Source organism: Oncorhynchus tshawytscha, linkage group LG13, assembly GCF_018296145.1.
Source record: "Oncorhynchus tshawytscha isolate Ot180627B linkage group LG13, Otsh_v2.0, whole genome shotgun sequence".
Taxonomy (NCBI): Eukaryota; Metazoa; Chordata; class Actinopteri; order Salmoniformes; family Salmonidae; genus Oncorhynchus; species Oncorhynchus tshawytscha.
In genome coordinates this window covers 26754782-26768467 of record NC_056441.1, presented here as the reverse complement: position 1 = coordinate 26768467, position 13686 = coordinate 26754782, and the positions used below count along the sequence as shown (strand labels likewise).

Below are 13686 nucleotides of genomic sequence, written 5' to 3'. Positions count from 1 at the left end.
AACAGTCTTGAAGGAGTTCTCACATATGCTGAGCACTTGTTGAAAGGTTTTCCTTCACTCCGTGGTCCAACTCATCCCAAACCATCTCAATTGAGTTGATGTCAGGTGAATCTGGAGTTCAGGTCATCTGATGCAGCACTCCATCACTCTGCTTCTTGGTCAAATAGCCCTTACACAGCCTGGAGGTGTGTTAGGTCATTGTCCTGTTGAAAAACAAAGATAGTCCCACTAAGCGCAAACCAGATGGGATGGCGTATTGCTGCAGAATGCTGTGGTAGCCATGCTAGGTAAATGTGCCTTGAATTCTAAATAAATCACTGACAGTGTCACCAGTAAAGCACCATCACACCTCCTACTCCATGCTTCATGTGGGAACCACACATGCAGAGATCATCTGTTTACCTACTCTGCGTCTCACAAAGACACGGCAATTCAAACCAAAAATCTCAAATTTGGACTCATTAGACCAAAGGACAGATTTCCATCGGTCTAATGTTCATTGCTTGTGTTTCTTGGACCAAGCAAGGATCTTCTTCTTATTGGTGTCCTTTAGTAGTGGTTTCTTTGCAGTAACATGAAGACCTGACTCACGCAGTCTGAACAGTTGATGTTGGGATGTGTCTGTTACTTGAACTCGGTGAAGCATTTATTTGGGCTGAAATCTGAGGTGCAGTTAACTCTAATGAACTTATCCTCTGCAGCGGAGGTAACTCTGGGTCTTCCTTTCCTGTGGCAGTCCTCATGAGAGCCAGTTTCATATATCCTATGTGTGTGTGCATTTTAACATGTGTGTTTATGTGTGTGTGTGTGTGTGTGTGTGTGTGTGTGTGTGTGTGTGTCGTGTGATTGACTAAGTGTGCCAGTGCGTGTGTGTGTGTCTCATCATGAGGAAAACTGTTAGAAGTGATTGGGTGGGGAAGGAGGTAGAGTGTTCGTGTGTGTGTGTGTGTGTGTGTGTGTGTGTGTGTGTGTGTGTGTGTGTGTGTGTGGACTGACCTTCATGTCTTAAAGTAATGTCAGATCTTAAAGTAATGATTGACTGTTGTTTCTCTATGCTTATTTGAGCTGTTCTTGCCATAATATGGACTTGGACTTTTACCAAATAGGGCTATCTTCTGTATACCACACCTACCTTGTCAAAACAAAACACAACTGATTGGCTCAAACACATTAAGAAGGAAAGATATTTCACAAATGAACTTTTAACAAGGCACACCTGTTAAATGCATTCCAGGTGACTACCTCATGAAGCTGGTTGAGAGAACGCCAAGATTGTGCAAAACTGTCATCAAGGTAAAAGGTGGCTATTTGAAGAATCTCAAATGTAAAATATATTTTGATTTGTTTAACACTTTTTTGGTTACTACATGATTCCATATGTCTTATTTCATAGTTTTGATGTCTTCACAATTATTCTACGACGTAAAAAACTAGTACAAATAAAGTAAATCCCTGGAATGAGTAGGTGTGTCCTAACTTTTAACTGTTACTGTATGTGTGGCCATGAGATATAGCTCCCCATAATGGGATTGTGAGTGGGAAGGAAGGAGAGAGACAGGGAGACGATGAGGGACAGATGAGGGTACCATGGGAGGTGGAGATAATAAATACATGATATATGTCATAGCTAACATCTTGGCATGGGGAGGTTGCATGCCGGGCTCCTGACAGAGCTGTCATACACATCCATACACGCACACACGCAGACAACCCGTACTAATATGCTCGAGGCAGAAGAGTGCTCGGATCAACGAGGGGAACAGGAAATGACAACGCGTTGCCTGTCACACACATACACACACACACACACACACACACACACACACACACACACACACTCAAAGCGTGAAGTTTTTCCAGGTGCAGGAGGCTATATGCTGCTCCGCTCTCAGAATAATGTATCCAGGATGTTATATCAACTAGCCCATTTGTCTTCATGCTTTTCACCAGACAGTGTCTGGGGAGAGCGGACATTTGCTCAAAAGTATGAAACTGCTTATGGCAGTAATATATCATAAATGTATAGATTATTGCCTCAGTGACAATGTTAGTGGTTGTGAAAAGTATAATTGGGTTTTTCACTTCCATAAGCCAATGTTGGATCACATTTTAATTAGTGTAGGTGTGTGTGTGTGGGGGGGGGGATTCTTCAGCTATCAGCCACAGCCCCATCACATCTCAATGTACATTCATTCAGTCAAAACAAACAGACAATCCTACAGATTGTCATACAAATGGAAACATCCAGTATTAAACCTGTTTGTCTTCCATCTCTCCCCATCTCTTCCCCTAAGCCCCATATCACACCATAATGAGTTTCTGTGGTAAATCATTCATTAATTCAGGATTTCCAACTGAACACAAACAAATGTTGACGTTGTCTAAAGATCTAAATAGAATCAGAAACAGAACAAGCAAAACTCTCTGATAGAAAGACAAAAGAAGGCAATACAGAGGAATTGAATAAGAATTCTTATGCAAACAATTTGTTTGGACTATTTAAACACACACATGAGTGAGGAGAAAACACTCAGTAGGTCTAGAGAGATTCCCCTCACAGCAGAGGAGATCAAACAGAAAGTAGCAATTACTGTTAATGAGAATAAGAGAGAAACACGTGCGTGCGCGCGCACACACACACACAATTACAGAGTTGAGGGGAGAAAAACAGAGAAACGTGGAGTTAAGATTGGAACAGTACACAGCTAATACATGAACATAAGACAGTAACGGGTTGAGGAAACATATTGTTCCTCCCTGCTGTTACCAATCTGTTCTAACCTTCATGAGTAGAGAGTCAGAGCAAACGTTGGAATCTGGTTTCAACTGGGAGACTATAGCTCAGTTCACCGTATGTGTACTGTGTAAAACGTGTTCAATCCAATATGGGTGTTAATACTGTCATGCATCCTTGTAGAAGAGATGCACTTCAACCAGGGCGGCACTTCAACCAGGGCGGCCCATCCATTAGGGCGTTAGGGGCTTGTATTGGATTGTATGGATTGTATTGCCAGCTACTACATTGCTTGCTATTGGGGAAGACAGCAGCATTGAAATTGCATGATTTCATCAGATGATTTTCACAGAACAAAGTAAATGGACCACCCTGGGGTGCTGAATTGCACAGGTCTTCTGGGTCTTCTCCATCAGGTACTAAACAGATAGCGCTAAAGAGCAAATTGCGATGAACTTGTAAATAAATATTCATGACCCATCACCGGTCGTAGGACATAGCGGTACACCAGATAAAACCTTCTCATGGATCTGGTGCTCTGGCTACCGGGCAATCTGCTTGTTGCCTTTTCCCTGTGCCTGTGTCACCAACGCACTTATGAGCGCTGCTCGTTCTAAAACAAATACTTTTTGTAATTTAAACAGTGGCAACTTGTGCAGCAGTGGTGATTAATATGTGTATCTGACACCACCCCAAACAGTGTGTGTGTGTGTGGGCCTGGTTGTGCATGTGAGACTGTATGTGTTTGTCTGTGTCTGCGTCTGCATCAGCAAACAACAGAAAGGAGTAGACTGGTAGGTTGTTGAACTCTTGAAAGAGGAGAGGCTTTGGATACAAAATACTTCAATAAGGAAGAAAGAAAGAGAGGAGGAGAGGAGACGGAAAGAAAATGGAGGAATGCGTCGTCTTCCCTCCTGCCGTCCTTCTTTCCTCATCGATCTTTTCAAAGGCACTTAGCTTCAACGATGCAGAGAGAGAGAGTGGAGGCTTTCAGACCCAGGTTCCAGTTAACTAATATTAGCTCAAATTCATGCAGCAGAAATGTAAACCATTTTGAGAGATTACGTCATGAAGGAATATGAGTAACTATCAACTAGCAAACCAAAAGGCCACACAAACTGTAGTCTGTATGCAGGGACCCAGCCCTCTGTGTTTGATGAGGTCATACTGCTGGGTCTATCTTTAATTCACTGAAGAATATATCAGACCTCATAGAAAGAACAGCACACTTCTATGCATTTATAAATCTAGAATCCTTGATGGTGAAACTGCCAAGTCTGTTTGCAATATTCCAACAACAAAGTAACAGTAAACAACATTGTGCGCATGATAGAGCATCAGCATATGGAACGCTTTTTTTTTTTTACCACACTACGCAACACTCCCCTCTCTGCTTCGTCAACAAAACTATAACAACAGCCATGGGGCGGAGAGTGGCTGTTTTCCCTGATGAGGATTCCATATTTAAGCCCGAAGGAAAGCATCGGTCAGTCTATATTCTCTTTTCTGTCAGTCTGTACTCTCTTCTCCATCAGTCTGTAATCTCTCCTCCATCAGTCTGTCTGTACTCTCATCTGTACTCTCTCCTCCACCAGTCTGTACTCTCTCCTCCATCAGTCTGTACTCTCCTCTCCATCTGTCTGTACTCTCCTCTCCATCAGTCTGTACTCTCCTCTCCATCAGTCTGTACTCTCTCCTCCATCAGTCTGTCTGTACTCTCTCCTCCATCAGTCTGTCTGTACTCTCTCTTCCATCAGTATGTCTGTACTCTCCTCTCCATTCATCTGTACTCTCTCCTCCATCAGTCTGTACTCTCTCCTCCATCAGTCTGTATTCTATCCTCCATCAGTTTGTACTCTCTCCTCCATCTGTCTGTACCCCCTCCTCCATCAGTCTGTACTCTCTCCTCCATCAGTCTGTACACTCTTCTCCATCAGTCTGTCTGTACTCTCTCCTCCATCAGTCTGTATTCTATCCTCCATCAGTTTGTACTCTCTCCTCCATCTGTCTGTACCCCCTCCTCCATCAGTCTGTACTCTCTCCTCCATCAGTCTGTACACTCTTCTCCATCAGTCTGTCTGTACTCTCTCCTCCATCAGTCTGTCTGTACTCTCTCCTCCATCAGTCTGTACTCTCTTCTCCATCAGTCTGTAATCTCTCCTCCATCAGTCTGTCTGTACTCTCATCTGTACTCTCTCCTCCACCAGTCTGTACTCTCTCCTCCATCAGTCTGTACTCTCCTCTCCATCTGTCTGTACTCTCCTCTCCATCAGTCTGTACTCTCTCCTCCATCAGTCTGTACTCTCTCCTCTCCATCAGTCTGTCTGTATTCTCTCCTCCATCAGTCTGTCTGTATTCTCTCCTCCATCAGTCTGTCTGTACTCTCTCCTCCATCAGTCTGTACTCTCTCCTCCATCAGTCTGTACTCTCTCCTCCATCAGTCTGTACTCTCTCCTCCATCAGTCTGTACTCTCTTCTCCATCAGTCTGTACTCTCTCCTCCATCAGCCTGTACTCTCTCCTCCTTCAGTTTGTCTGTATTCTCTGCTCCTTCAGTCTGTCTGTATTCTCTCCTCCTTCAGTCTGTCTGTACTCTCTCCTCCATCAGTCTGTACTCTCTCCTCCATCCGCCTGTACTCTCTTCTACATCAGTCTGTACTCTCTTCTCCATCAGTCTGTACTCTCTCCTCCATCAGTCTGTACTCTCTCCTCTCCATCAGTCTGTCTGTATTCTCTCCTCCATCAGTCTGTCTGTATTCTCTCCTCCATCAGTCTGTCTGTATTCTCTCCTCCATCAGTCTGTCTGTACTCTCTCCTCCATCAGTCTGTACTCTCTCCTCCATCAGTCTGTACTCTCTCCTCCATCAGTCTGTACTCTCTCCTCCATCAGTCTGTACTCTCTCCTCCATCAGTCTGTACTCTCTTCTCCATCAGTCTGTCTGTACTCTCTTCTCCATCAGTCTGTACTCTCTCCTCCATCAGCCTGTACTCTCTTCTCTCCTCCTTCAGTCTGTACTCTCTCCTCCATCCGCCTGTACTCTCTTCTCCATCAGTCTGTACTCTCTCCTCCATCAGTCTGTACTCTCTCCTCCATCCGCCTGTACTCTCTTCTCCATCAGTCTGTACTCTCTTCTCCATCAGTCTGTACTCTCTTCTCGATCAGTCTGTACTCTCTTCTCCATCAGTCTGTACTCTCTCCTCCATCAGTCTGTACTCTCTCCTCCATCAGTCTGTACTCTCTCCTCCATCAGTCTGTACTCTCTTCTCCATCAGTCTGTCTGTACTCTCTTCTCCATCAGTCTGTACTCTCTCCTCCATCAGCCTGTACTCTCTTCTCTCCTCCTTCAGTCTGTCTGTATTCTCTCCTCCTTCAGTCTGTCTGTATTCTCTCCTCCTTCAGTCTGTACTCTCTCCTCCATCAGTCTGTACTCTCTCCTCCATCAGTCTGTACTCTCTCCTCCATCAGTCTGTACTCTCTCCTCCATCAGTCTGTACTCTCTCCTTCAGTCTCTCTGTACTCTCTCCTCCATCAGTCTGTCTGTATTCTCTCCTCCATCAGTCTGTCTGTATTCTCTCCTCCATCAGTCTGTCTGTACTCTCTCCTCCATCAGTCTGTACTCTCTCCTCCATCAGTCTGTACTCTCTCCTCCATCAGTCTGTACTCTCTCCTCCATCAGTCTGTACTCTCTCCTCCATCAGTCTGTACTCTCTCCTCCATCAGTCTGTACTCTCTCCTCCATCAGCCTGTACTCTCTCCTCCATCAGCCTGTACTCTCTTCTCTCCTCCTTCAGTCTGTACTCTCTCCTCCATCCGCCTGTACTCTCTTCTCCATCAGTCTGTACTCTCTCCTCCATCAGTCTGTACTCTCTCCTCCATCAGTCTGTATTCTCTTCTCCATCAGTCTGTACTCTCTTCTCCATCAGTCTGTACTCTCTCCTCCATCAGTCTGTACTCTCTCCTCCATCAGTCTGTATTCTCTCCTCCATCAGTCTGTCTGTATTCTCTCCTCCATCAGTCTGTCTGTACTCTCTCCTCCTTCAGTCTGTACTCTCTCCTCCATCAGTCTGTACTCTCTCCTCCACCAGTCTGTACTCTCTCCTCCATCAGTCTGTACTCTCTTCTCCATCAGTCTGTACTCTCTCCTCCATCAGCCTGTACTCTCTCCTCCTTCAGTCTGTCTGTATTCTCTGCTCCTTCAGTCTGTCTGTATTCTCTCCTCCTTCAGTCTGTCTGTACTCTCTCCTCCATCAGTCTGTACTCTCTCCTCCATCCGCCTGTACTCTCTTCTCCATCAGTCTGTACTCTCTTCTCCATCAGTCTGTACTCTCTCCTCCATCAGTCTGTACTCTCTCCTCCATCAGTCTGTACTCTCTCCTCTCCATCAGTCTGTCTGTATTCTCTCCTCCATCAGTCTGTCTGTATTCTCTCCTCCATCAGTCTGTCTGTATTCTCTCCTCCATCAGTCTGTCTGTACTCTCTCCTCCATCAGTCTGTACTCTCTCCTCCATCAGTCTGTACTCTCTCCTCCATCAGTCTGTACTCTCTTCTCCATCAGTCTGTACTCTCTCCTCCATCAGCCTGTACTCTCTCCTCCTTCAGTCTGTCTGTATTCTCTGCTCCTTCAGTCTGTCTGTATTCTCTCCTCCTTCAGTCTGTCTGTACTCTCTCCTCCATCAGTCTGTCTGTACTCTCTCCTCCATCAGTCTGTACTCTCTCCTCCATCAGTCTGTACTCTCTCCTCCATCAGTCTGTACTCTCTCCTCCATCAGTCTGTACTCCCTCCTCCATCAGTCTGTACTCTCTCCTCCATCAGTCTGTACTCTCTTCTCCATCAGTCTGTCTGTACTCTCTTCTCCATCAGTCTATACTCTCTCCTCCATCAGTCTGTACTCTCTCCTCCATCCGCCTGTACTCTCTTCTCCATCAGTCTGTACTCTCTTCTCCATCAGTCTGTACTCTCTTCTCCATCAGTCTGTACTCTCTTCTCCATCAGTTTGTACTCTCTCCTCTATCAGTCTGTACTCTCTCCTCTCCATCAGTCTGTCTGTATTCTCTCCTCCATCAGTCTGTCTGTATTCTCTCCTCCATCAGTCTGTACTCTCTCCTCCATCAGTCTGTACTCTCTCCTCCATCAGTCTGTACTCTCTCCTCCATCAGTCTGTACTCTCTCCTCTCCATCAGTCTGTCTGTATTCTCTCCTCCATCAGTCTGTCTGTATTCTCTCCTCCATCAGTCTGTCTGTATTCTCTCCTCCTTCAGTCTGTCTGTGCCCTCTCCTCCATCCGCCTGTACTATCTTCTCCATCAGTCTGTACTCTCTTCTCCATCAGTCTGTACTCTCTCCTCCATCAGTCTGTACTCTCTCCTCCATCAGTCTGTACTCTCTCCTCCATCAGTCTGTACTCTCTCCTCTCCATCAGTCTGTCTGTATTCTCTCCTCCATCAGTCTGTCTGTATTCTCTCCTCCATCAGTCTGTCTGTATTCTCTCCTCCATCAGTCTGTCTGTACTCTCTCCTCCATCAGTCTGTACTCTCTCCTCGATCAGTCTGTACTCTCTCCTCCATCAGTCTGTACTCTCTTCTCCATCAATCTGTCTGTACTCTCTTCTCCATCAGTCTGTACTCTCTCCTCCATCAGCCTGTACTCTCTCCTCCATCAGCCTGTACTCTCTTCTCTCCTCCTTCAGTCTGTACTCTCTCCTCCATCCGCCTGTACTCTCTTCTCCATCAGTCTGTAATCTCTCCTCCATCAGTCTGTACTCTCTCCTCCATCCACCTGTACTCTCTTCTCCATCAGTCTGTACTCTCTTCTCCATCAGTCTGTACTCTCTCCTCCATCAGTCTGTACTCTCTCCTCCATCAGTCTGTACTCTCTCCTCCATCAGTCTGTACTCTCTCCTCTCCATCAGTCTGTCTGTATTCTCTCCTCCATCAGTCTGTCTGTATTCTCTCCTCCATCAGTCTGTCTGTATTCTCTCCTCCATCAGTCTGTACTCTCTCCTCCATCAGTCTGTACTCTCTCCTCCATCAGTCTGTACTCTCTCCTCTCCATCAGTCTGTCTGTATTCTCTCCTCCATCAGTCTGTCTGTATTCTCTCCTCCATCAGTCTGTCTGTATTCTCTCCTCCATCAGTCTGTCTGTACTCTCTCCTCCATCAGTCTGTACTCTCTCCTCCATCAGTCTGTACTCTCTCCTCCATCAGTCTGTACTCTCTCCTCCATCAGTCTGTTCCCTCTTCTCCATCAGTCTGTCTGTACTCTCTTCTCCATCAGTCTGTACTCTCTCCTCCATCAGCCTGTACTCTCTTCTCCATCAGCCTGTACTCTCTTCTCTCCTCCTTCAGTCTGTCTGTGCCCTCTCCTCCATCAGTCTGTACTCTCTCCTCCATCAGTCTGTCTGTATTCTCTCCTCCATCAGTCTGTCTGTACTCTCTCCTCCATCAGTCTGTACTCTCTCCTCCATCAGTCTGTACTCTCTCCTCCATCAGTCTGTACTCTCTCCTCCATCAGTCTGTACTCTCTTCTCCATCAGTCTGTCTGTACTCTCTTCTCCATCAGTCTGTACTCTCTCCTCCATCAGCCTGTACTCTCTCCTCCATCAGCCTGTACTCTCTTCTCTCCTCCTTCAGTCTGTACTCTCTCCTCCATCAGTCTGTACTCTCTTCTCCATCAGTCTGTCTGTACTCTCTTCTCCATCAGTCTGTACTCTCTCCTCCATCAGTCTGTACTCTCTCCTCCATCCGCCTGTACTCTCTTCTCCATCAGTCTGTACTCTCTTCTCCATCAGTCTGTACTCTCTCCTCCATCAGTCTGTACTCTCTCCTCCATCAGTCTGTATTCTCTCCTCCATCAGTCTGTCTGTATTCTCTCCTCCATCAGTCTGTCTGTACTCTCTCCTCCTTCAGTCTGTACTCTCTCCTCCATCAGTCTGTACTCTCTCCTCCACCAGTCTGTACTCTCTCCTCCATCAGTCTGTACTCTCTTCTCCATCAGTCTGTACTCTCTCCTCCATCAGCCTGTACTCTCTCCTCCTTCAGTCTGTCTGTATTCTCTGCTCCTTCAGTCTGTCTGTATTCTCTCCTCCTTCAGTCTGTCTGTACTCTCTCCTCCATCAGTCTGTACTCTCTCCTCCATCCGCCTGTACTCTCTTCTCCATCAGTCTGTACTCTCTTCTCCATCAGTCTGTACTCTCTCCTCCATCAGTCTGTACTCTCTCCTCCATCAGTCTGTACTCTCTCCTCTCCATCAGTCTGTCTGTATTCTCTCCTCCATCAGTCTGTCTGTATTCTCTCCTCCATCAGTCTGTCTGTATTCTCTCCTCCATCAGTCTGTCTGTACTCTCTCCTCCATCAGTCTGTACTCTCTCCTCCATCAGTCTGTACTCTCTCCTCCATCAGTCTGTACTCTCTTCTCCATCAGTCTGTACTCTCTCCTCCATCAGCCTGTACTCTCTCCTCCTTCAGTCTGTCTGTATTCTCTGCTCCTTCAGTCTGTCTGTATTCTCTCCTCCTTCAGTCTGTCTGTACTCTCTCCTCCATCAGTCTGTCTGTACTCTCTCCTCCATCAGTCTGTACTCTCTCCTCCATCAGTCTGTACTCTCTCCTCCATCAGTCTGTACTCTCTCCTCCATCAGTCTGTACTCCCTCCTCCATCAGTCTGTACTCTCTCCTCCATCAGTCTGTACTCTCTTCTCCATCAGTCTGTCTGTACTCTCTTCTCCATCAGTCTATACTCTCTCCTCCATCAGTCTGTACTCTCTCCTCCATCCGCCTGTACTCTCTTCTCCATCAGTCTGTACTCTCTTCTCCATCAGTCTGTACTCTCTTCTCCATCAGTCTGTACTCTCTTCTCCATCAGTTTGTACTCTCTCCTCTATCAGTCTGTACTCTCTCCTCTCCATCAGTCTGTCTGTATTCTCTCCTCCATCAGTCTGTCTGTATTCTCTCCTCCATCAGTCTGTACTCTCTCCTCCATCAGTCTGTACTCTCTCCTCCATCAGTCTGTACTCTCTCCTCCATCAGTCTGTACTCTCTCCTCTCCATCAGTCTGTCTGTATTCTCTCCTCCATCAGTCTGTCTGTATTCTCTCCTCCATCAGTCTGTCTGTATTCTCTCCTCCTTCAGTCTGTCTGTGCCCTCTCCTCCATCCGCCTGTACTATCTTCTCCATCAGTCTGTACTCTCTTCTCCATCAGTCTGTACTCTCTCCTCCATCAGTCTGTACTCTCTCCTCCATCAGTCTGTACTCTCTCCTCCATCAGTCTGTACTCTCTCCTCTCCATCAGTCTGTCTGTATTCTCTCCTCCATCAGTCTGTCTGTATTCTCTCCTCCATCAGTCTGTCTGTATTCTCTCCTCCATCAGTCTGTCTGTACTCTCTCCTCCATCAGTCTGTACTCTCTCCTCGATCAGTCTGTACTCTCTCCTCCATCAGTCTGTACTCTCTTCTCCATCAATCTGTCTGTACTCTCTTCTCCATCAGTCTGTACTCTCTCCTCCATCAGCCTGTACTCTCTCCTCCATCAGCCTGTACTCTCTTCTCTCCTCCTTCAGTCTGTACTCTCTCCTCCATCCGCCTGTACTCTCTTCTCCATCAGTCTGTACTCTCTCCTCCATCAGTCTGTACTCTCTCCTCCATCCACCTGTACTCTCTTCTCCATCAGTCTGTACTCTCTTCTCCATCAGTCTGTACTCTCTCTCCATCAGTCTGTACTCTCTCCTCCATCAGTCTGTACTCTCTCCTCCATCAGTCTGTACTCTCTCCTCTCCATCAGTCTGTCTGTATTCTCTCCTCCATCAGTCTGTCTGTATTCTCTCCTCCATCAGTCTGTCTGTACTCTCTCCTCCATCAGTCTGTACTCTCTCCTCCATCAGTCTGTACTCTCTCCTCCATCAGTCTGTACTCTCTCCTCTCCATCAGTCTGTCTGTATTCTCTCCTCCATCAGTCTGTCTGTATTCTCTCCTCCATCAGTCTGTCTGTATTCTCTCCTCCATCAGTCTGTCTGTATTCTCTCCTCCATCAGTCTGTCTGTACTCTCTCCTCCATCAGTCTGTACTCTCTCCTTCATCAGTCTGTACTCTCTCCTCCATCAGTCTGTTCCCTCTTCTCCATCAGTCTGTCTGTACTCTCTTCTCCATCAGTCTGTACTCTCTCCTCCATCAGCCTGTACTCTCTTCTCCATCAGCCTGTACTCTCTTCTCTCCTCCTTCAGTCTGTCTGTGCCCTCTCCTCCATCAGTCTGTACTCTCTCCTCCATCAGTCTGTCTGTATTCTCTCCTCCATCAGTCTGTCTGTACTCTCTCCTCCATCAGTCTGTACTCTCTCCTCCATCAGTCTGTACTCTCTCCTCCATCAGTCTGTACTCTCTCCTCCATCAGTCTGTACTCTCTTCTCCATCAGTCTGTCTGTACTCTCTTCTCCATCAGTCTGTACTCTCTCCTCCATCAGCCTGTACTCTCTCCTCCATCAGCCTGTACTCTCTTCTCTCCTCCTTCAGTCTGTACTCTCTCCTCCATCAGTCTGTACTCTCTTCTCCATCAGTCTGTCTGTACTCTCTTCTCCATCAGTCTGTACTCTCTCCTCCATCAGTCTGTACTCTCTCCTCCATCCGCCTGTACTCTCTTCTCCATCAGTCTGTACTCTCTTCTCCATCAGTCTGTACTCTCTCCTCCATCAGTCTGTACTCTCTCCTCCAGTCTCAGTCTGTATTCTCTCCTCCATCAGTCTGTCTGTATTCTCTCCTCCATCAGTCTGTCTGTACTCTCTCCTCCTTCAGTCTGTACTCTCCTCTCCATCAGTCTGTACTCTCTCCTCCATCAGTCTGTACTCTCTCCTCCATCAGTCTGTACTATCTTCTCCATCAGTCTGTACTCTCTCCTCCATCAGCCTGTACTCTCTCCTCCTTCAGTCTGTCTGTATTCTCTGCTCCTTCAGTCTGTCTGTATTCTCTCCTCCTTCAGTCTGTCTGTACTCTCTCCTCCATCAGTCTGTACTCTCTCCTCCATCCGCCTGTACTCTCTTCTCCATCAGTCTGTACTCTCTTCTCCATCAGTCTGTACTCTCTCCTCCATCAGTCTGTACTCTCTCCTCCATCAGTCTGTACTCTCTCCTCTCCATCAGTCTGTCTGTATTCTCTCCTCCATCAGTCTGTCTGTACTCTCTCCTCCATCAGTCTGTCTGTACTCTCTCCTCCACCAGTATGTCTGTACTCTCCTCTCCATCGTCTGTACTCTCCTCTCCATCAGTCTGTACTCTCTCCTCCATCAGTCTGTACTCTCTCCTCCATCAGTCTGTACTATCTTCTCCATCAGTCTGTACTCTCTCCTCCATCAGCCTGTACTCTCTCCTCCTTCAGTCTGTCTGTATTCTCTGCTCCTTCAGTCTGTCTGTATTCTCTCCTCCTTCAGTCTGTCTGTACTCTCTCCTCCATCAGTCTGTCTGTACTCTCTCCTCCATCAGTCTGTACTCTCTCCTCCATCAGTCTGTACTCTCTCCTCCATCAGTCTGTACTCTCTCCTCCATCAGTCTGTACTCCCTCCTCCATCAGTCTGTACTCTCTCCTCCATCAGTCTGTACTCTCTTCTCCATCAGTCTGTCTGTACTCTCTTCTCCATCAGTCTATACTCTCTCCTCCATCAGTCTGTACTCTCTCCTCCATCCGCCTGTACTCTCTTCTCCATCAGTCTGTACTCTCTTCTCCATCAGTCTGTACTCTCTTCTCCATCAGTCTGTACTCTCTTCTCCATCAGTTTGTACTCTCTCCTCCATCAGTCTGTACTCTCTCCTCTCCATCAGTCTGTCTGTATTCTCTCCTCCATCAGTCTGTCTGTATTCTCTCCTCCATCAGTCTGTACTCTCTCCTCCATCAGTCTGTACTCTCTCCTCCATCAGTCTGTACTCTCTCCTCCATCAGTCTGTACTCTCTCCTCTCCATCAGTCTGTCTGTATTCTCTCC

The 13686-nt window shown here is 46.9% G+C and overlaps 1 protein-coding gene across 9 annotated transcripts in view; it reads right to left on the bottom strand.

Annotated features, from left to right (window-relative positions):
* LOC112265846 (receptor-type tyrosine-protein phosphatase U-like) overlaps positions 1-13686 on the bottom strand; it is a 275257-nt gene that overhangs the window by 73132 nt on the left and 188439 nt on the right. The gene's annotated exons all lie outside the window — the stretch shown is intronic.